The 21875-nt window shown below is 38.9% G+C and overlaps 1 protein-coding gene across 3 annotated transcripts in view; it reads left to right on the top strand.

The window, feature by feature from the left end:
* KCNJ16 (potassium inwardly rectifying channel subfamily J member 16) overlaps positions 1 to 21875 on the top strand; it is a 64785-nt gene that overhangs the window by 16715 nt on the left and 26195 nt on the right. Inside the window, exon 1 of one of the 3 annotated variants that reach the window (XM_060764220.2) lies at positions 9867 to 9897. The exons of 1 other annotated variant lie outside the window; for it this stretch is intronic. The gene's annotated coding sequence lies outside the window, so the exon portion shown is untranslated. Of the gene's footprint in view, positions 1 to 9866; positions 9898 to 21254; positions 21512 to 21875 lie in introns of those variants that run through there. One more of the 3 variants, XM_060764218.2, reaches the window with a different exon arrangement.

Here is a 21875-nt window from a genome sequence, read left to right as displayed (position 1 = left end):
GCTTTGGATACTGTAGCTTTTATTCTATTCTTGTTCCCAACTACAGTAAACCTATTGAATCAATTGGATTTGTTACATTTGTTTTGGATTTGCATGTATTTGTTATGCAAATTGCCATTCAGCAATTGAATCAATGAGGCTATACTAATGTGGACTTACAGGATTCTATCTAATGTATCTAGAGTCTTCCCTGCTTTGTCCACTAGGGGTGTGCATATCAGGTAGACCCCATTCCATTTTCAGTGTCCATTTTCACCCCCCCCCCTTTCCATTTTTTTCAGGAGCTTTCCAAATTTGGGAGGGCAAAATGCCATTTTTTGATCCAGCAGTCTGAAGATCCACTTTCGCTCTGGGAAAATCCAACCCATTGGTGGCAATGGGGGAACTTCCCTCATTTTGGGGGCTATCGGGACCAAAATGGCCACAGTTGGATGACACATTTATCACTGCAAGGACAAGTTTCAGAATATTTGGGTCATCAACTGATTTTTAGGAAATTCTTGAGAAAAACCAAAAAGGTATCCCGTGGGAGGATCTGACTGACATTCAGTAGTACCTCTCCCTCTCTATTTGGCTTTTGCTCCCCTGAAAGCCTGGCCACTTGACCCAGCAGCACCACAGCCACACTTTCTCCTTCTCCTTACTATTATTATTATTATTAATATTATTATTATTATTATTATTATTATTAGAAGAAGAAGAAGACGATGAAAGAACGTACACACACAGAAGTCACAAGAAAAATACAAGAGGTGAACAACACACAACTTAAAGGGGCTCAAGTTAATCAGGCTATCCCCTCTCTTCAATAAACCACTCAATATTTAAACAAACACCCCCAAAATACCCTTTCACAGCCCCATCAAGGCATGCTCTCCCTCACTTCACTAGTGAATTTTTTTTAAAAAAAGGACTGAAAGATATTAAACTAAGAAAAATGAATTACATTGCCAAAGGAAAAGAATCGAAGCAAAGCAATGACAGAACCGAGAGATACAACAAACAGCCAACTAGCACACAATCTCTCTCTCTCTCTCTTAACAGCCAGGATGCCACAGGAAAATGGAGGCATTCACCCCTATATTTATAGAACAGCTTTCTTCTTCTGATTGGCTCAGGCAGCAATGCTTACAGGGAAACTCATGTGCGTGAGTGGCTGCCACTCCACAGTCCATGAAAACAGCCGTTTTCAGCCACCACGTGTTTTGTTGCAGCCAAAGAACACATGACCACGCTGCCCATTCTGTTACGGGAAATCCAAACCCTGAAAATGCCGAATCATTTGGAGCTCTGGGGCTCATTTTGAAAAGCGGAATGGTGCACACTCCACACCCCACTTTCCTTCACTGTAGTAAGGGACCTTGCTCTGGGATAAAGAAGCAGTGCTACTGTCCCATGAGGCTTCATGATAAGTTATTAGACAAACTTTAAGGGCTAACATTTTACAGATACCAGTTCTGTGTACCTGAGCACTTCAAGGCTATGTTCTTCCATTCATTGCACAGCAAGTTATGTGTTCAAGCTTATCAAGATCTTGTGAAATAGGGGGCTGTACATATGGATGCACAGAATGACACACAAGACTAAATCAGTGGCTTATATCCTATCGTACCTGTCAGAAGGAATGGAAACTGGTACTAGAACAGGCTCCCTGCCCTGCAACCCTTTAGTATTCAACAGGTCTACTTCTATTCTCCAGAATAGTTTACTGGGGAAGAGGATGTCCTATTACATAATCAGAATTCCCCTTGCAAGATGTTGGATCAAGCCTAATGGCAGAAATCCCGTTGAGGCATTATGCCAATATAAAATCATGTTACAAGATTTTATGTTTTTGCAGGGGGCACAAAAGCATTATAGTGCATTTATAAGCATAAATAAAATATTTTTGACTTGGTGTGTGTGAACTTACTGACTGCTGCACAAAGGTTGAGTGTACGATGCCTGCTGTGAGACTGATTGTTTAGCAGTGGATTCCATCATAAAAATCCTACCATATATTTCATTAGTAATAGCGTGTAAGAATGTAGACCATGTTATCTTATGTAATTAGAAGTTACATATATTACCTAATTTGATGAACATTAAATTAATATGGTCTGTACAAGGAAAATAAATTTAAGAAACAATACCTTCGGCTGCAGGGTTGGAAGCCAAGCCTCCCTGCCCCCCCCCCGCCCCCCAACAGGCGAGGTCAACTTGTAGTTTATTGGTTTTAAACTTTGTAAGTGTGGTTGTGGTCATATATAATAAAGATTTTTTTAATTAACTATGCTGGTGTATATTTAATGTGCTCATATTTTAAAGGACATTGGATATTACATCACTGAGCAGATGATATACTTACAGGTTTTTACACCACCACCTATTTTCTCTGACCCTTAATGAAATGAACCAAAGAGCTGAGTGAGGACAATTAATGGCAGCAGTCCTGTGTCTTTTCTTGGAAAGGGCAAAGAGATGGCTATCAAGAGCAAGGAAGGAAATAGCTCGTTTCCCCCTGACTTAAGACCCTACTTACATTTTTTTACAAGAATGTTACATGATGGAGATTAAAGTAAAACCAGATCGCCATCTGCAATATATTACAGCCATACCTGGCTTTCCATAGTCCTCAAGTTACAATTTGGCTACTTTTAAAAGTGACTTTCCTAAGGACAAGAGCTTATTAAATAAACTGGCTTGACATCTGTCTCACTGTGAAATACGGACAGGGTAGAGAGGTTTGCAAAATTGTTCTTTTGATAAGACATGTTGAAGGCAAGCCAAATTTCAGGATTCTGAATGAATTTACTCTCTTTTTCCTATTCTATTCATTCAGCAGTGGATGCTGAAGAGGATAGGATAAGGCAGGAGGGAAGGAAAAGTAACTTTTTTTAAAAAAAAAAAATCTTGTCCTTATTTTCTTCCACAATTATTTAAAAGGGGAGCTGAAAATTGAAAAGTTTGCCCTGTCTATAGATGGGTCTCTTTTCTGAGTTACTCAAACACATTTTAAATAATGGCTAACATATTTCTTTTTGCCATGAAACATATAGCCAAAAGTAACCAGTGGTGCAGTGGGTGAAACTGCTGAGCTACTAAAATTGTTGATCAAAAGGTCCCAGGTTCGAATCTGAGGAGCGGCATTAGCTTCTGCTGTCAGCCCCAGCTTCTGTCAACCTAGCAGTTTGAAAACATGCAAATGTGAGTAGATCAATAGGTACCACTCCAGCTGGAAGGTAACGGCGGTCCATGAAGTCATGCCGGCCACATGACCTTGGAGGCATTTACAGACAATGCCAGCTCTTCGGCTTAGAAATGGAGATGAGCACCAACCCCCAAAGTTGGACATGACTGGACTTAGCGTCAGCAGAAAACTTTTACCTTTACTAACTAACCAAGTAAGGGCACATCCTACATCAAAGAGCCCCTGGGTGGCACTGAGCCTTCCATAGCAGTAGTTGGTATGCATGTGAGAGAGTGGTTATGTAATGGGTGTATATGGGTGGTGATCTGGCATACACCACACTGAATCAGCCCAGGGATAACATGTCAGTGTAGCTCCACCCTAATTTGCTTCCTGCTAGTGCTCTCCACATTCATTAGTATGGGAAGGCAAGTAAGGAAATTGCATTTGTTTCTCTGCTAATTCCAAAGCCTTCAGCATAGCTCTAGTTCATATATCTAAAGTCTCAGTTATTGGAATACCTTCTCCTTCTAAAGTAAGCTGGGTCCTTTTCACACTACAGAATTATAGCACATGATTCCACTTTAACTGTCATTGTTCAGTCCTATGGGGTCCTGCAATTTATAGTTTAGGGGTGAGGGTGGTGGTCTGAAAACCTCAGGAAACTCTTCTGGTGCCTCTGACTAAATCACAAACCCCAGGATTCAATGGGGTGTAGAAAAATACAGTAGTACTCCAACTCTATATTGTGAAAGGGCCCCAGAAAATCAGTTTAGCCATTATTCAGTTCTCTTGTTAGTTGATGGAGACAAGGAAGCCATTGGATAATCTAGTTATGATAATGCAAAGGTCATAGAAGTAGTTCTGATTTTGCATATATGGGTTGCCTTTTTTAAACAAAGTATTTGACAATGTACCTTAATGAAACCAATGCGGGTTTTTAAAGCAGTTATTTGGCTGAGATACAAACTTTTCTCCACATAATTGCTTGTGAGCACATCAATGAGAGTGATTAGGTACAAAACCTCTCAGAATCCTTGATTACAAGAGGGTACAAATTGATTTGTTTTTAAATTGCATAAAATATAGCCAACATTTTTACTTCATACTCTGTCATTGCTATCACCATTAAAATGAACCTTCATACTTACAGAAACTATGCTCTTTTCTCCAAGTCAGAGTTGTTCATATATTCTGCTTTGAGTAAATATTTGAAAATCTGTGCTGTATCTTAATATTGTATTTTATTCTCAGTTTTGTAAGCTGCTTACATGTTGATGGGCTGTAGTGATAGATGTGGTGATAAGTATTCAAATTTTATAACTCTATTAAATATAAATACTAAAAAAAATATACTTGATACATATCAAATGGATATCCGTGCAAACTGTTTCTATAAAACATTGTGCCAGAAAGTAATAGAAACACAATAAAATGGATAACCTTACTTTTACACTCCCCTATGATTCAATTGATAATCAAACACTAATTAAACTTTAAGACCATAAATCTGAAATGACTCTTTCCCCTTCCCAGTGCACAATGCTGTTTTAGACCTTTAATGACCTTGAAATGTTATCTTTTTGCACACCTAAAGAACAGGTTATAGAAGCACATGAACCTGATAATTACCTTACACTCCTAGGAATGGCTTTCTCACATAATAGTGCCTTCTGGCTAGACACCTAGTCAGTGCATTGAACTCTGAGAACCTTGTTCTTAAGCGGTTGAACTCTGCCAAAACTAGTAAATTTTGTATGAGTTTTCTATATTTGAAATTCATGTGAACCAGGGAATGTGTATGAGAGCATTGCTTCTCCAGATAAGAATTCTGCTCCACTCTCCAAGAAGGGAAAGGATCACAGAAAGTGTGGTACCTTAGTTCTGATACTTTTAATCCTGGTCTTAGTGAAATATATAAGGACAAACGATGCCTAAAATGATGGGAAGGGTGCCTGGTAAGTCCCCCCTATAAGATCACAAACAGAAAATAAAGCTTTTGGCTTCCCAGACCGAAAATGGATTTATGTTTGTTGGGAGATGTCCGAAAAACGGATCAGGACCCCCACTGAAATCAAAATGGATCTCAGTTTACCTGGATTGCCCAAGTCTATTTGTTTGTTGTGAGAATTACCCTGTGCTGAGAAGGAGTTGAAATAAAAGCAAAAGTGAGAGGGAGTAAGAAGGAGAAGGTGCAAGGCGCAAGAAACAATGAAAGAAGATAGAGTCTGGAGTTTGGGAGTACTTACAGCTGACCTCTCGCTGAAGAAGCTGATTGACACAAAAGGCTGCCCAGTTAATGAAATTACCCCTCAATGACTGGACATTGCTCTATAAATCTTTGCCTGGAATATATCTTAACTCTGGGTCTTACTCTAACTCTGACATTTACAAAATTCATTGTATTTCCCAAAGCAAATCCATAGAGATTTTTAGCATCAAGGTAATTTTATAATTTTTACTATTTTTACTATTTACTATTTTACAATTTTTATTATTTTAATTTATTATTAAATTTTATTTTGTTAAACATTTATTATTATTTGGGGGGGTTGACTATTTCTTTCTCTACTTTTTTTACTACACTTTCTCTACTTTTTTTTACTACTTCACTATTTTACCATTTTATTAATTCAACATGAGGCTTATTTCTTGAACATATTTTTCCTGCTTTTATCATAATGGCAACATTGTAAAATTATAAGGATAAAATTCAGAAAGTAAAAGTAATGTTGTCATTGTACAAAAACCAGGAGTATTGAACAGTTTGGGTTTTAGGCATAGTTAAACTTTCAGGATGGTCTCTACACAGGCAAAGCCTCTGCTCTGAATACTCTGCCTACCCTTGTTCAAAAGTCAATTTTAGAATACTTTTGCCCAACAAGTGTTGAGAAAGAATCAGTAGGAAGTGAGTTCAAGATCTCATCACATTAGACAAAGCAAGTACTATAAAGACAATGGAGGCCAGAGACGATGGTGATGAAGCAGAGTCTATCTCTCTGTTCTCCCTTAATGAAGGTGCTGCTAATTGGCCCATTGACCCAGGTCTGATGGAAGTGACTCCCTTACTAGAACTGATAAGACAATCATCTCCATACAGTAATGATTTTGCTATTTTCTGTTAATAGTATGGTATCATTAGCATATCTTAAAATATTATTCATCTTACAACATATTTCTGCTTCTTCTATATATGACAGACATGTATTTTCAGAGATAATGTCCATTAAACACATACACATCTTTTTAGAAAGCTAAATGAAAAGAAATTTTACTGTTGGATTCAGAATTTTTATTTTTTATGTATCTGCAAATTTCACTGATACATTAATTGATCAAAATACTAAACTCAATCATCCAATTAATACTGATCAAATTAATTGCTATGACTAAACAAGCACTTGAATAAGAGGAAGAGAATCTTTAAAAGTCACAATCAGTTTTAATGATATTTTTAAATTTTGTTTTTCCATTTTTCAATTTTGCTTCTTCATCTCAACTTTTTTTTTATAAGAACAACTTGATAAGAAAGAATTCTGGCATTACATGTGTTGTCTCAGGATTATGCTATGATTGTTCAACTATTTTCTCTTTGAAGGAATAAATTAAGAGGAAGGGATATTGCTTTTCATTCATTTTCCTGCAGAGAAAAGGGTTTTTTGAGTGTAATTTGCAGTACATGTTCTCCCAGTATTATTGGGTTGTGAAGTGTTCTGGTATTTTTACTGCAGCATGACACATTTTGCACAGAATACATTGGTCTATATCTGGTTCCAACTAGAATAGACACAGTGAATTAGGGGGATTTATTCAACATTCAGAAATTTGTCACATAGGCTCAACTCTAATTAGAATTGACCAATAGAATTTGGGCCACTTTTTCCAGTGCAGAACCTATACCTTTTGGCAAAGCAAGTGGGATATTTCAGAAAAAAAAAAACAGAAACATTGGTATTTCTGTGAAGAATAAACCGCCTTGAGTTGCCTGAGGGCTGAGAAAGGCGGTATACAAATACAGTAAGAAGTAAATAAATAAATAAAGACATAAAGAAAGAAATAATTGCCTGGAATGTTTCTTAAGACAATACGGAGAAGAATGCAGTACAAGGATCTTCATTCTCTGCTACACTAAGAAACTATATTTGTCCTTGAGTGCAAGGATTATATAAGCAAGATTTGTATTTCCCATATAACTTTCTTCTTTCCTTGTTCCTCTGTCCTTCTTGTGAAAGCAGCATAGATTGTTTGCATAGCTCTTTATAAACCTCACTGTAAACCCAACTGATGGAACATCTTGCCTACATGCAACCCCTGTAAAAATTAGGTTCTCAAAAAATTCTCGGTTAGGAACCATTACACAGAAGGAAGCAAAAAAGATTCAGACATTTTGAAACAGTCCGGAATGGGTAAGTGACACTACTTCATGGAGGGTGGAGAAATCACAAGTTAACTGAGGTAAGTGGTAGGAAAAATGTACATCACTTAGTTTCTTAGCATTTGATGATTTAATTCTTGATGACTAACAATGGATGTGTGAAGTGACGGTACTGAAACAATTGTGCCTGAATGACGTAGTTTGCTGCGTCTTATCTATCTTCCTGCTTTCTGATCTTTTAAAATCAGAAGGAAATGCCATTTCTAAGGCATTTTAATTTTGGTGAGTTTAAGAGGCCAATTTGCTACTGCAAGTAAATTTACATACTTTAGTTATACAGAATTCATTTTTACTAAGGAATCAAGACTGATTGCTTTGGTGTCAGTTTGCTTTTGGTAGCATCTGTGATTGGTTATATCTATTTCATCAGCTACTGCAAGAATACAAAACAGTGCTCTCTCTAGGCAAAGCATACCATTTATACATAATTTTCCCAGAGGATTTCAGGTCCAAAAGTAAAATGTAGGGATGACCCCTTATGATGTCCTCCTGATGTCACAGGGACCAGACCCTGGGGATGTCACTTGGGTGCTGTTACAAGAAACAGGCCCTAGTAATGTCACAATGAGCATTTTTATTTCAGTATTAGCCATAGTTACACAGAATTTGCCATTAAAATACAAAGCACTAAAGTCTAATACGTTAGAAAAAATATACACACATAAACATTTTGCAGACTTGATAGCAAAATTCTTGTTCTAAATATACTATACATATTTTTCCTTTTGAGTTACCTTATGTGTCTTACCTAGTTAGGAAAGCATACAATGAAATCTTTATGCGTCTTGAACCAGAGATAGGAATTATGCGGCCATACAAATCTCACTGTCCTGTAACTCAAGGCAGCTCTGTCTTATATGGGCAAGCTGAGGAATGTTTGGAGTCAGAGAGCCCTTCCAGATACACCCAGAAATGTGGGACCTGTCACATTTTTATATGAGGCGCCCAAACAAAGCCTCAGGTAAAAGCGAATTAATTCAGAACAAAGCACAGTTTACTTGCTTTGTTCTAAATTAATTAGATACCCCATTAGATCTGGGCCTTCCTGAAAAGCCTAATGGGGTCTTGGACCTGTGGGAACTCATCCCAGGGTAGTCCTGGGACTACCCCGGGGTGAGTCCCCATTGTCATCCCACACTTTTTAGGCTCCTGAAGACCAAAGGTGAAGATGGCACCCACCCCCTCCCTCCACACCCCCAAAACTACCCTTAATTTTTTAAAAAATGTACTGAGCCATCATTCCTGTGGACCTTGAATCCTCCTGGCACATAAATATGACATGTAAGGAGACGAGGGTGGGGGGGAGGAGGAGCGATTTCCCCCCTTGCCTTCCCTCTCCTGTAACATCCTTTTTACACACCAGGAGGACTCAAGGACCACTGTAATGGCAGCCTGATAAGTTTTTTAAAAAAATTTAAGGGTAGTTTTGGGGGGCGTCTGGGTAACTAGGTGCCATCCTGGTACATACCAGGATGGCATCTAGGCACTCTCTGGGAAAGCTTGTGGTGTGGTTTGTGGAGACAAAAACCCATGCTGAACCTACATCGGCATGGGTTTTACCCCTGTCTGGAAACACTCATAATTTAACCATATCCAAAGGTCCTTACTAGTCATGTGTACAAAATTAATTTCTCCCATTCCCTCCATTTCTTCCATTCCTTTGGAGGTGCAAACCAGGAAGGCCTCTGCAGGTAAGAAAATAAACTCGAAACGAAAGCAGATGGGAGCGGGTATTGGCTCCAAGCCTTCCTTTCGGCATCATTGTTATATAGGAGAGGGATTGTGCTCATGGAAACTTAGTTGCTGGGGATTGCCCTCCATTGTGTTAGCTGGCAGTCTTGTTCCACAAATGTGCAGGCCCAGAAAGGCCCTGGCAAGAGGGCAAGCCCAGACAACCTGCCAGGGCCTGCAGCCGAGCACCGAATAAGGAGTGCTCCTTACTTTGTGCTTTGCTACAGACCCTGGTAGTCCTGCACATGTCATTTGTGCTTCCATGAAATCTTGCTGCTACTTTTTTTAAAAAAACAAACAAAAACAAAAACAAAACTTGCTTTGTATGGAACAGTCTGAGTGTCTAAAGACCACCATTCATCAGGAATTTCAATCTAGGCACAAGTAAGGTCTACTTGTTACTTTGAAGAATAATTCCTGAGTGCTTCCAGACATGTGATGTTTGTTTTACAACTTGAAAGGGGGAGGGATTGCACCTTACGACAAAATGCTAGTAAAAACGGACCTGTGCCCGTTAGAGCAGAGAACAGGGTTATGAATCCCTACAGGCGTTCGGCATCAGGTAACACTCAATTCTCTTGTCACAAAACACTTTTCTTATTTCCATTAATTCAACAACTGTTCTTTCAGAACTGTTTGACTTTGCAATTACTTCACTGGTGTTGTTAAATATGTTTTCCTTGCAAATGAAAGGGTACTTTCAATGGCAATGTTCTTGTTCTCTCTGAAAAGATTGTATGATCTCTGTTGCTTCCCAAAGAGATTTAGATGGAATTATCTGCCTTTTGGTAAACCACTCTGCTGAAAGACAAGGGAAATGACTATGAATCTGTCTATATCCTGGCTACGCACACCTCAAATCTTGGAAGAGTTTGTTTTCTGAGTTGTGGAAACCAGTTTTTTGAACATGTACCCAATCACCTAAAGTTTGGTTACTGAAAGCTCCTAGTTTATATTGAATTATATTCAATGTTTCACACTCAAGGAACAGAAGTAAAATCTATAGTTGTCCAGAGTTGAGACAAGATGTTTTGCTGATGGAGGCAAGATATGAGATGTTATCAGTCATCCGTTTCATCTAAAGAAAATGACTGAATAGACAGTTGGATTTTAATTTATGTTGCTTATAGAACAACAGAACACTTTATTGCTCTTGAGGACAAAAATGCAAGTTTGGGGTATATAAGAGAGGTTAAATGGAAAATATTATGTAATCTTTTGTGCTCTCCAGCATCTGCAATGTAGGGCCACTTCCTCACTCTTACTATGGTTTGGGAAGATCTCAATATATTTTCTCCCCTAATGCCAGGAATTTTAATATATAGTATTGACTTATGTGATACCAAAAAAGCCTGTGTACTCCGTAACTACGTATCACAAAAATTGTGATGTGAACATTTGTGGAGTTGTGAATAATTATGGACAGCCAATTGCTAGGTGAAATTATTCTCCATCATGCAACATTTTTCTTACTCTCTTCTTCACTTCTCACTGGGATATCTAGTTTAAACTTTAGCATACTCATTGGTGATTTGCTGGGCAATTTCTTAACTGTATATAGATAAATAGGAAAATAAGTACTCACATTTGCATTTTTATAAACATTTTAGTAGGCTGTGAAAAAAATAGTTACCTTTAAGACTAACAGATATATTGTGGTGTGAGGTCTTGTTCCTGTCCTTTGTGACAGATGTGAATACATGGTAAATATTACAATACCATATTTTGTCTCATGGTGAATTTTTGAGAAGTCAGTACCATAATCTCCTTCAACTTGCTCTGGTGATTTGTAATATCTTCATTGTAAAGATCTGATCATTCTTCCAGGCTTTACAAGGAATCATGTATTAAAACATTTTGTCATTTACATGTATGTAAAGATTTAAGTAAGAAGCAGCGAACTGTTCCACTTCCTTTTGCACCTAGGCAACACTTATGTCTCAGTTTTCTACTTTCATTTGTTATGAAACCCAGGTTTATCTTTCTGCTGTTTTTTGAATAATTTCTACTGTTCTTCTTAGCAATCTTACTGTTCATTCATTTATCACATGGTAAGTTTTTGCACAGATCAGTGTCATGTGGATAAGAGCAAAATCCCATGAGTTAATTTTAAACTTGCTTTATCTTAATGCTGTTCCATATTTTTTTCCTTTATGTGAAAGGATACTAGACAGCTGTCTCATATTCCTGTTTTCTCTTCTTTCCAGACAGCTCATGGATAAATGTATTTTGACTGTAGTATTTAGACTGTCTTTTGTTTTATTTATGTGGGTCCAGAAGGGTTGCATGGTTGCCAAAGCAATAATCCAAAATGAAATCAGAACCTTTGAGCAACCTAGAGAATGCAACTCTACAAGGATTGCAACACTGTAAAGAATTTTAATTGCTATGAAAAAATCCCCAGCATTGCCATCATAGCTGCTGGTGATTTATAGTGTCTCAATTGACTGGCATGACACTGTTTTTGAAATGGGGCAATTGTAAATAAAGCTTAAATCAAACATCAGGTTGCCACATCATGAGAAGACAGGAAAGCTTGGAGAAGACAATGATGCTGGGAAAGTGGAAGGAAAAAGGAAGAGGGGCTGACCAAGGGCAAGATGGATGACTGGTATCCTTGAAATGACTGGCTTGACTTTGAAGGAATTGGAGGTGGCAACAGCCAACAGGGAGCTCTGGCGTGGGCTGGTCCACAAGGTCACGAAGAATCGGAAATGACTGAACAAATAAACAAAAACAAGCATCAGGAGGAATAAGTTATAATAAATGACTAGGTTTTGATTTGATGTCAAATCTAGTCAAAGAATATATATTAGCTGTGGGGTTAAGGACAACATCAATTAAATCCATCCAATGCATATTGAAGCCAAATGAATGGACTGTGATATTATTATTGGTATTATTACTATCATCATCATTATCACAAGGTGGCCAACAAGGACCCAGTTCTCATAGCAGTTCTGGATTTTGCCTGAAATCACACCCAAAGCATATCCTGAACCTGTGGCTTTGTGGACTCAAGCATTCCCTGAAAGCCAAGGTAAAGGCATGTGGAGGAACATGCCAAACAGACCCGTTGAAAATGCAAGGCCCTCTCAGAATTCAACAGTTCTAGAGTATTAAGATCACTACTTAAATCCCTATGCTACCAGACCCAACTTGTTTCTCTTCTCCAAATAGGTATGTTATTTCTCATCACAGATATACAGGCTGAGAACTTTTTATTTGGATTTCTGAAATCCCAAATTATCTGCATGGGTGCTTAGTTACAATAGGGATTTGATTTCTGATAGTTCAGTTTATGCGAGCTTTGTGTCATGGACAAAACGTTTTTAAAAATTAAGTATAAAAGTACCCTCAAGCTCTAATTTCTGAAATAAAAGTTTTTACAGTAAAAGGATTACAATCCATCCCTTGAGTCTAGGTATTCTTTGAACTGATTCGCTATTATATGCCTTCCAGAAGCATATTTGAGGTGCATGATGTGCCAGGTTCTCCTGGATGGGCCACTGTTGAGGCCAATATCATATATGGCTTCTTCAGAGGTGGCCCTAGGTAATTTTCAACGCTAAGCAAACAGTATGTTGTCCCCCGTCCCACACCCCAACCAATCACTGATATATATTTTCTGTTTGTCGTGGGAGTTCTGTGTGCCATATTTGGTTCAATTCCTTCATTGGTGGAGTTCAGAATGCTCTTTGATTGTAGGTGAACTATACATCCCAGTAACTACAACTCGCATATGTCAAGGTCTATTTTCCCCCAAGAGTGCCCCAAGAGCACCCCATGGCAAAATCAACTATACTGCAAATGCTTACTTTGTGTAATGGGCTGAACCATCCCTGGGCTTCTTCCCTCTTCTACTCAAAGATTTATTGGGTGTTTTTTGTTTATTTAATTGGAATTGCATAAACTCTCCAGTTCACCTCTTTTTCCATATATATACCTGAGTCCAACCTGGTGAAAAGCCTTTTAAACCTCATCCCACAAATGTATGGATATCTGAGATAAGTAGTATTACGACCTCATTACGTAGGTGATTTTCAGTGTCCTGAGATGCTTGCAGCATTCTTGGAGGACAGAACTTGCTGGATGCCATCAAATGATGCAAAGCAATTTCATGTGGGGCTCAGTCATTCCAGCGTGAGGCAAGCATCATAGAACACTGAAAAGAGAACATGGGAGGCTTCCTGTGTTCCCATAGATAAGAATGGGGCTAGTGTGGAAGGAAGCCATGCAGTGATGCTCCCTCTCCCCATGGGATAAGTAAGTGGATGATGCAGGTGAACTGGGGTGTGAAGCAATGGGTTGCCCTCCTGTCTTCCAAATTAGCCATGGTGCATGGTGAATCTCCCTGCTTTCACCCATAAGTTGGAACTCAATGTGATGAGGTCCTATCAGTCCATGCTATGCTTTCCTTAGATTAATTCTGGAAATTATGAAAAATCAGTAGAGCTAGACAACGATACATAATTTGCTTGTCTTGCTTAATTTGTTCATGAATGAGAAGAGGATAGTGAAAACCTGGTAAACATTCCAGGGTGTGAATGTGTTCTTTGAATTGAGTTCTATGAATAAGAACAAAGATATCTGCATTTCTGATTTGAAAAACATGCTAAGATTCAGTGACTGTCATTGTGTCCCAAGGACCCATAACATCGTAACATTTGATTGCACTTGTATGCTGTTCCATTTGAGGTTGGATTACAAAGAAGGATAGAGAGATCTGTGTTCTTAAGGAATGCTTGCTAACAATGATTTACTCTTTGTTGGCAGCAAAAATTCCTCTTTTCTGCTTTCCTCAGGATGTTTTGTGATGTCACTGGCCCTGACTTGTTTTTCACTGCATATAACATTACTGGCTGTCTTCCAAATTGTTGTTTGTTATCTGTGCTTCCTGCATAGGGTGTAAACTGCAGTAAACATGACAGTTGTCCTCCACTGTAGAGATTCAGCATTAGTTATATTCTACACTTAATCCTTTCATGGGGATAGATGACTGGATATGACCTGGATATACGTAATGTCTAAAGTACAGAACATTCTTCTGTCTTCTGCCAATGGTGCTTGATTCTGCTAGTGCTTAAACTACAAACAACAACACACCTGAATTTGTTCATAGGTCTAACTTACCACCTAAACCTGTTGTAATAACAAATTGTCCATAAGACAAATTTATGTAAATCTAGAGCTGAGATACTTCATTCTAAGATGGCTCCATAATGATGGAGCTCCATTGCCCTGGGTATTTCCACCCCCCAAAAACCTACTTGTTAAATCAAGTAGTAGACTAACATAAATGTTCCTGAACTACTACCGATTAGAATGCTGGAAAATGAAAACTACAACTGCTTTGACATTTGTAGGATTCACTGAGATGGGCAGTTGAAGAGATTCTCCAGAAATCCTATAACAGCCACTTGTCTCAATGCACCCTGATTTAGGAAAAGTGCTGCAATCATAATTTCCTAGTGACCTCTGGTTGGGGTACTACTTCACATAAGAGAGTTAGTGAAGGGGATCATGTTGATCATTAATGTCTGCATTTGTGAATTGAAAAATGTATGAGATCTCAATCTAAATTATGGCTTATTATCTTGCGAATGATGAAAAAGATGCCATTGAACTTTTTTTTAGAGGCTTTCTAATTACTACCACATTATAGAAAGTAGATTTTAGTCTTGTGCATTCATATAGAATCACTATCTGTTTGTGTTTGCTTCATTTGAAAGCCTCCCCCCCCCCCCATTTTCATTTTTGAGTGCCTCTCAAAAATGGGTGCCTTTCCGATTGGGCATTTTTGTTCCATATCTGAAAAAAATGAAAATTTTCAACCCATTGGCCACTATGGGCAGGCTTCTCCAGGCGCTCCTTCTCCTAAGTTTTAGGGCCAGAGTTATGAAAATCACCACACGTGGAGGGCACATCTACATCTTTTAGCCCACCAAGGTTTATAACATTGGATCATCCCCCAAATTTTTAGGGATTTTTTCTTTCTATAAATAAAATCTCCCTAAAAACATTCCCTCTTTACCTTGCCTTACTTGCCCTCTAACTTCTCCAGGAGCAGCAGCAGCAGCAGGAGGGAGGGAGGGAGGGAGGGCAGGGCACCATTCCTTCCTGCCAAATGTCAAAGATGCTCCTCACATCATACACACAGCCCAATGCCCAGCCCCACTATTTCACTTCTTCTTTAACTGGTGGCAATGGCATGGTTGCCCTTATATCCTTCATTACGACATTGATTAAAAGCATCAAAGTTACTTAAGATACCACTCCTCCTGTGATGCTTTCCCCTTGGTCCGCAGAAGAGAAGTGGTTTTAAAGACAGGGCTTAAGATACTACTATACTACTATTTCTGTGCTGCTTTCCCCTCAGTCTGCAGAGGAGATGAGCTGTGGTGGGTGAGGAGAGGCAGGCAGTAGGCAAAGTCGAGGGCTCAGAGGGAAATCTCCATGGGCCACGCAAGGAGCATCATGTGGCCCAAATAGCAAGCAAGGAAGCAATACTTTCTCCTACTTTCTTTCATTTCAAACTTATTTTCATTCCAGGGGAGGGGCTCCCATACCACCCACACACACCTCTAGTGGATATAGAGTCATACTTTCAATTCAAGTGGCAAATGTTATGGAGGACATATAACTCCTTTGTTGTAACAGCTCCATTGCCTACTAGTTTGTTTCAAAGCAAAATTCAAAATGCTAATACTAATCTGTAAAGCCCTACATGCCTTTGGCCCAAAATGTCTCCCTATATGTGTCTGCCCAGATATTGAAATCCATCCACACCATCCCCACAGGTTGGTGTAGATTCAAGAGAGAACATTTTAAGTGATTACTTACAGTCTATGGAATTCTTTTCCACGGGAGATAAGGATGTCCTCATCCATAGTTCTCCTTTGGTTATCAAGCATAGATCTTTATATAGGATTAGTGATTTGGCTCTCTAACTGGCAATAGGGTAATTTTAATGGGATGTCTTGTACTTTCATTGCCATATTTTCAAATAATATCACATGGTTTTAATGTCTTCATGTTATAATGTAACAGTATATTGAAATATCTTTTAACATTTAATTATTATTGGGTTTTCTATGGGCCATCCTTTAAATTATTATGCAAGCTGCTTTTAGTTCATGATGTGAGTTGTCTGCTTGGCTTACCAACTAAATAAATGTTGCCACCTGGGGACCTTAAGAAATCATTTATACATGGATTGCTTCCACCACAAGAATCACATCCAATAATCATCTAAAGGGACTGTTGGTTGTCTAAAAATCAGAGTCATGTGAAAGAAAATAAATTTATGAAGCTGAAATGTTGGTATTTTTGTGTCTATCTATGATGTCATATTCTAGTATGAGTGTTCATTAATATTACAGTACAGGGAAGGTTGAAGAAATAAGAGAGTATATTCGGAGATTTTTGAAGGTGCTCAAGAAAATGTGAGGAATGGGAAGCAGGCTATTTGGTCCTCCAGATATTTCAGCGTATTACCCTGCTATCCCCCCATCTCTTACCAACTCAGTAAGGCCACTAGTCAGAGATAATGGAAATTGTTCTCCAAATACCACTTTGGGTCTCATTCAGGGAGAATACCTGACGTGAAATTGTTCTAGAGTAAGGAATGGGAAAAATGTGCTCCTCGGGGAATAGCTGGACTGCAAATTTGGCATTCCTCACTTTAGCTATGTGTCCTAATGCTGAAGTAAGTTGCATCCCATTTCATTTTTGTAGCATCAGAGGGCACATTGATAGACAGTGATCCAGCTAACATCTACCACCATGCTCCTGGTGAAATCTTTGGATCAGGGCTACAGCCTTATCACATGGGGCAATTGAAGCATCCTAGGACGCTTCTGCCCAGTTTGACCATGGAGCCACATGCCACCTATCAAACAACATAGGGTGACTTCTAGTGTGGCTCCATGGGTGGACTGAGGTAGCAGTGTGGTGGGACACTGCCACCACCAACACATAAGCCATTTCATGTTCCATAAGGAACAACGGGGTTTTGGCAGAGTGACGATGCTTCCCCAGGGCCCTTCCACACAGATACATAACACAGAATATCAAGGCAGAAAATCTCACATATCTTCTTTGAACTGGATTATCTGAGTCCACACTGCCATATATTCCAGTTCAAAGCAGAAAATGTGAGATTTTAGTCAACTGTGTGGAAGGAGCCCCATGGGGAAGCATCAGTTGGCGGCCCAGGCCACAGAGGCTGGCGAATCTTGACACTGGACCTCATCCATGTGATGAGGTCCCTAGTTCCTCAACTCTTTTATATGCTACAGTAGAAAGTTAAATTTTAATTGTTGAAGGCATGAATTCCACTCACATGTTTAAACTGTTAACCTGTAATAAACTGTGCAGACTGTGAAGTGCTGTGGCTGTAATACATTAACTTCTCAAAGGTCAATTGTATCTATACAGAAGGCCAAGAAAGTTTTGTTTCCTCAAACATTCTTCAAGAGTTGCTTAACAATAATAAAACCATCTCAAGGCCAGTTTAGACTGACTTTTCTTGTACCTGTTGTTATTGCTAATTCTTTATATACATATCTCAGTTAGTGGCTTTTTGATAAGGATCTATTCACTCATTTCATTATGTTTGTCTTTGAAGAATAAAATGAATCTTTGCTTGGCATAATAACATGATTGTATTCCAAGACATGAATTAGGTGTGAAGCAGCCATCTGACTAGCAGATTTAGAAACATGCTAACTTTTATTTGCTCAACAGTAATGTAGTGGACTGTAAGACATTGTAACTTTTATAATTTTTGACTTTGTTATTTATTTGCATTGCTATCTTTCCTTGAGGCACAATATATCCTTCCTCTTATTGCAATGTAGTGCAATAAGTATATCTACTAAGGAGTTAAGTCTCTTAACTCATTGGGATTTGATATCCAAAATAGTGTGTACAGTATTAAAGCAGGGATTTGAATACAGGTTGTGTCAATCAAGAGCCAACAATTGTACCCAATCTGATGTGGGAACAACTAAGAGCTCTCCAGTCTTAATATAAATGTAGATTACGACTAATACACATTTCGCACTGCCCAGATAGTTATCAGCTCAACTAGTGTATCAATGTGATTATGTGAAGCTCAGTCATGTAAACACAACTAATACTTTTGTATTTCTCGATTGTACTTAATCTACTCTCTTAAACTCATTATTGTTATTCTCATTAAGTGATATGCTTCATCTGATGTTTCTAGACTAACAGATTCAAGAACTGGGTGTTTTAGAAGGGGTATTTCCTCAACTGATTCTTCCACTCATATCAAATGGAAGTACCAGCTGTTTGTTAAATTTATAGTATCAGGGACATTTCCACTGTTCTGCAGTGGTGGGATTGCACACTCTTAGGGCCCTTTCACGCAGCCATATAAGCCACAATATCAAGGCAGGAAAATCCCACAATATCTGCTTTGAACTAGGTTATCTGAGTCCATACTGCCGCAAATTCCAGTTCAAAGCAGATAATATGGGATTTTATTCAGCTGTACGGAATGGGTCCTAGATAGCAATGCTACTAGTAAGGTTTCCGATGCCAAATATAGTTTTGCTGAGGAGTCAGACTAAATGTGCCAAACAACTATTGAGCATAAAATAGTGTGCAAAGGATCTCTCAGATCCCTTCTACACCATCCTTATCTCAGGATCTGATCCCAGGGATGATAATAAAACTTACTTGATGTTGTAGCATAGCCAGCACTTAAGTCTTCATTATGTTTGTGTATGATAATTATTATTGAACTCCCTCATGTATTCAAGAAATATTTCCTCCTCAATTAAACCATATCACCTGTAGCTCTGACTATAGACATAACAGCACTGATCTCACTCTCTATGGAGAATAGAACAAATACACAGCACAAGGAACAAGAATCAAAGAGACAGAACCTTTTCTTTAAACATGGAATCATGAAAGGAGTTGGTCTGTGTATTTTAAATATAAAAACAGATTCAGATTTTGAACAGTCTTTGAGTTGCCCAGTGTTAAATAAGGGAAGAAAATGTTTTATGGAATTTTGAAAATATGGGTTTCATCATACAGTACAAGGGAAGCGGTTATGATGGTTATGATGGTTGTGACTATAACGACATGCTTTAGATATGGCACCAACAATATAACTGGACAGGGGGCAAACAGATCCCACCGCTGCCACCAATTATAAAGACTTCACTATGGCTGTCTGGGCAGGGGGGTCAAACAATCCCACCAACTGTCCCTCCTTTAATAAAGAATTCACTGGCACCTATATAACATTTGAGGAGATGTCTCTCTAGTTAACTTCCGCTGCCACCATAAGTATAAGTACAGGAACACTCTAGCTATTTAATAAAAATAAAAGGGGTTTAAGATCACTAAGCACTTTATCTTCTTATGTGCTTCTTTAAAGGAAAACAGGTGAGGTTGATTTAAAAGGAAAAGGGACTAAATCCACAAATGTACACTTGACTCAGGCTTTTTAGGTTTTAAAAATAATCAAGTAAAGTTTATTGATAGAGGTACAGAATGAAGTGAATGCTGTCTAATAAGCTTGGCTGTTACAGATAAAATGTTTTGGTTCTTGAAAGCGTAACGGTTGCATGAGAATGGTTCTTTCTTGGTTACAAATATAAAACCCAGCTATTCCTTCCCTAAATAGCTGTACCCAGTTTGCCACAGCTTACTTCGCTGGCAAACTTCAGGCAAACTGCCTATTCTTAACAAGAACTCCTAAAAACTTCTCTAATCCTGCTCTAAACTCTAACATCAACAGACTGACTCACTGAAAAAGCTTCTTTCTTTCCCTCCAAACAGTCTAACTCCGCCCCCCCTTTAATAAACCAATCCTGGCTGCTCTAAGGCTGGCTCAGGCCTAGGCCACTCCCCCTCTCTGAAATGGAGCTTTCCCTAAACTAAAATGGCTCCTGCTGCCCTCTGCCAGGCCCTCCAAAGCTGTAACTAACTGGCCTGTCTCTCCTAGGCCCTGCCACCCAGGCTGGTAAGGTAAGGGATCTTCACAGTGACCATTCCATAACATCACTGGATTTCTGGCGGAGGCCCCATACACCAGTGGAGTGGAAGCATCTACAGAGCTTCCCTCCCAACATGGAGCCATCATAGATCCTCACCACAAGGACAATGCTTTCCATGTGTAATGGGGGAAGTGTTGCCCCGGGGGGGGGGGCACAGATTCATCCCACTGACTCTCTTTCTTGGTTACAAATATAAAGGCATGGGCAAACTTTCTAACTTTCATGCCCTGGTGTCCCAGAGTTCTAAACCAATATACAAACCACCACTATTATTATTATTTATTATTATTTGCCATACTTGTACCCCACACTTCTCTACCCCAACAGGGGGATTCAAGACGGCACAGGAGGACTACAGTGGCCCCTGATAAGATAAGTTGCCATTGGTCTCGAAGCATCCTGTGATCCGAGGCCCTCCAAAACGTTTTTGGAGTAATCATAGATATTAGAATTTTTTTTAAAAAAATACTACATTTTTAGTCTGGTGAGATGCAGCTACACTGTGTGTTCAGCACATAACTGTTGCCAAAGTAGGTGTCTCTGGTCTCTAGAGTTGTAGTCTGCTACATTTCTTTTAAATTTCTGATCATCTTCCCTAAATGTCATCTTGAAAAGCATGCAGAATGTTCCAGTAGAAAAACTAAAAATCTTGTGGTTATTTTCATCATGCATTCAGAAATATTGAAATGACACATGAATGAAAAAAAAGTCAGATAGGGACAAGATGTTTCATCATCAAATGAGGGCAAATTGTTGTGGCTTTCCTCACTGTGAGAGTGTTTCCTTACATTTATTTCCTGACTAGAAAGCCGAGTTCTCTGTTTTGGAAGAATGTGAGTTGCATGCACAGTATTAAAAGAAGCAAAGCGAAACACTGCACCCATTGTGACTGTTTGGGGCAAGGAGAATGGCAACAAGACACTCAAAAGGCCTGTCAGAAGGAAAGAACAGGGTAGGATGGAAGGCAGCAGATCATCAGAATACAGATGGGATGAGTTGGACAGAACCTTTGTGTCAAGAAGTTCCAGCACTTGGAATGAATGAAAAACTTATTTGGAAACTACCCAAAGGGAAGATCACTGAGTAGACATGATTTCTTCTTCTTGTGTTCTCCTCAGTCCAGTACCAAACAGGGTAAGAAAGATATATTCTTAATATCACCATTTAACACAGGAGTTCCATGAGTTAGTGTGTTCTGTGAATTGTAGTCAACACTTTTATACATGTCTTTGATGATGTAATAAGGGCAACATATCAAATTTACAGATATATTAGATGGTGCCTCTAACATCGCACAGGACAGGACCGAAATTCAACATGGCCTTAAGAGGTTAGAAAGCTGGGCCAAAACTATCAATACAAATTTCAACAGGGAGAAAGGCACAGATGTAGGATGAGTGACACCTAGAATGAAAAGAATGCAGTGAATTGGACTAGATCACAAGTTGAATATGAGTCCAGAGCGTGATGCAGGGGCTAAACAGACAATTCAGTTTTA

Source organism: Anolis sagrei, chromosome 2, assembly GCF_037176765.1.
Source record: "Anolis sagrei isolate rAnoSag1 chromosome 2, rAnoSag1.mat, whole genome shotgun sequence".
NCBI classification, from domain to species: Eukaryota; Metazoa; Chordata; class Lepidosauria; order Squamata; family Dactyloidae; genus Anolis; species Anolis sagrei.
The sequence above is the reverse complement of the archived record's forward strand: the minus strand, read 5'-3'. Positions and strand labels throughout refer to the sequence as shown.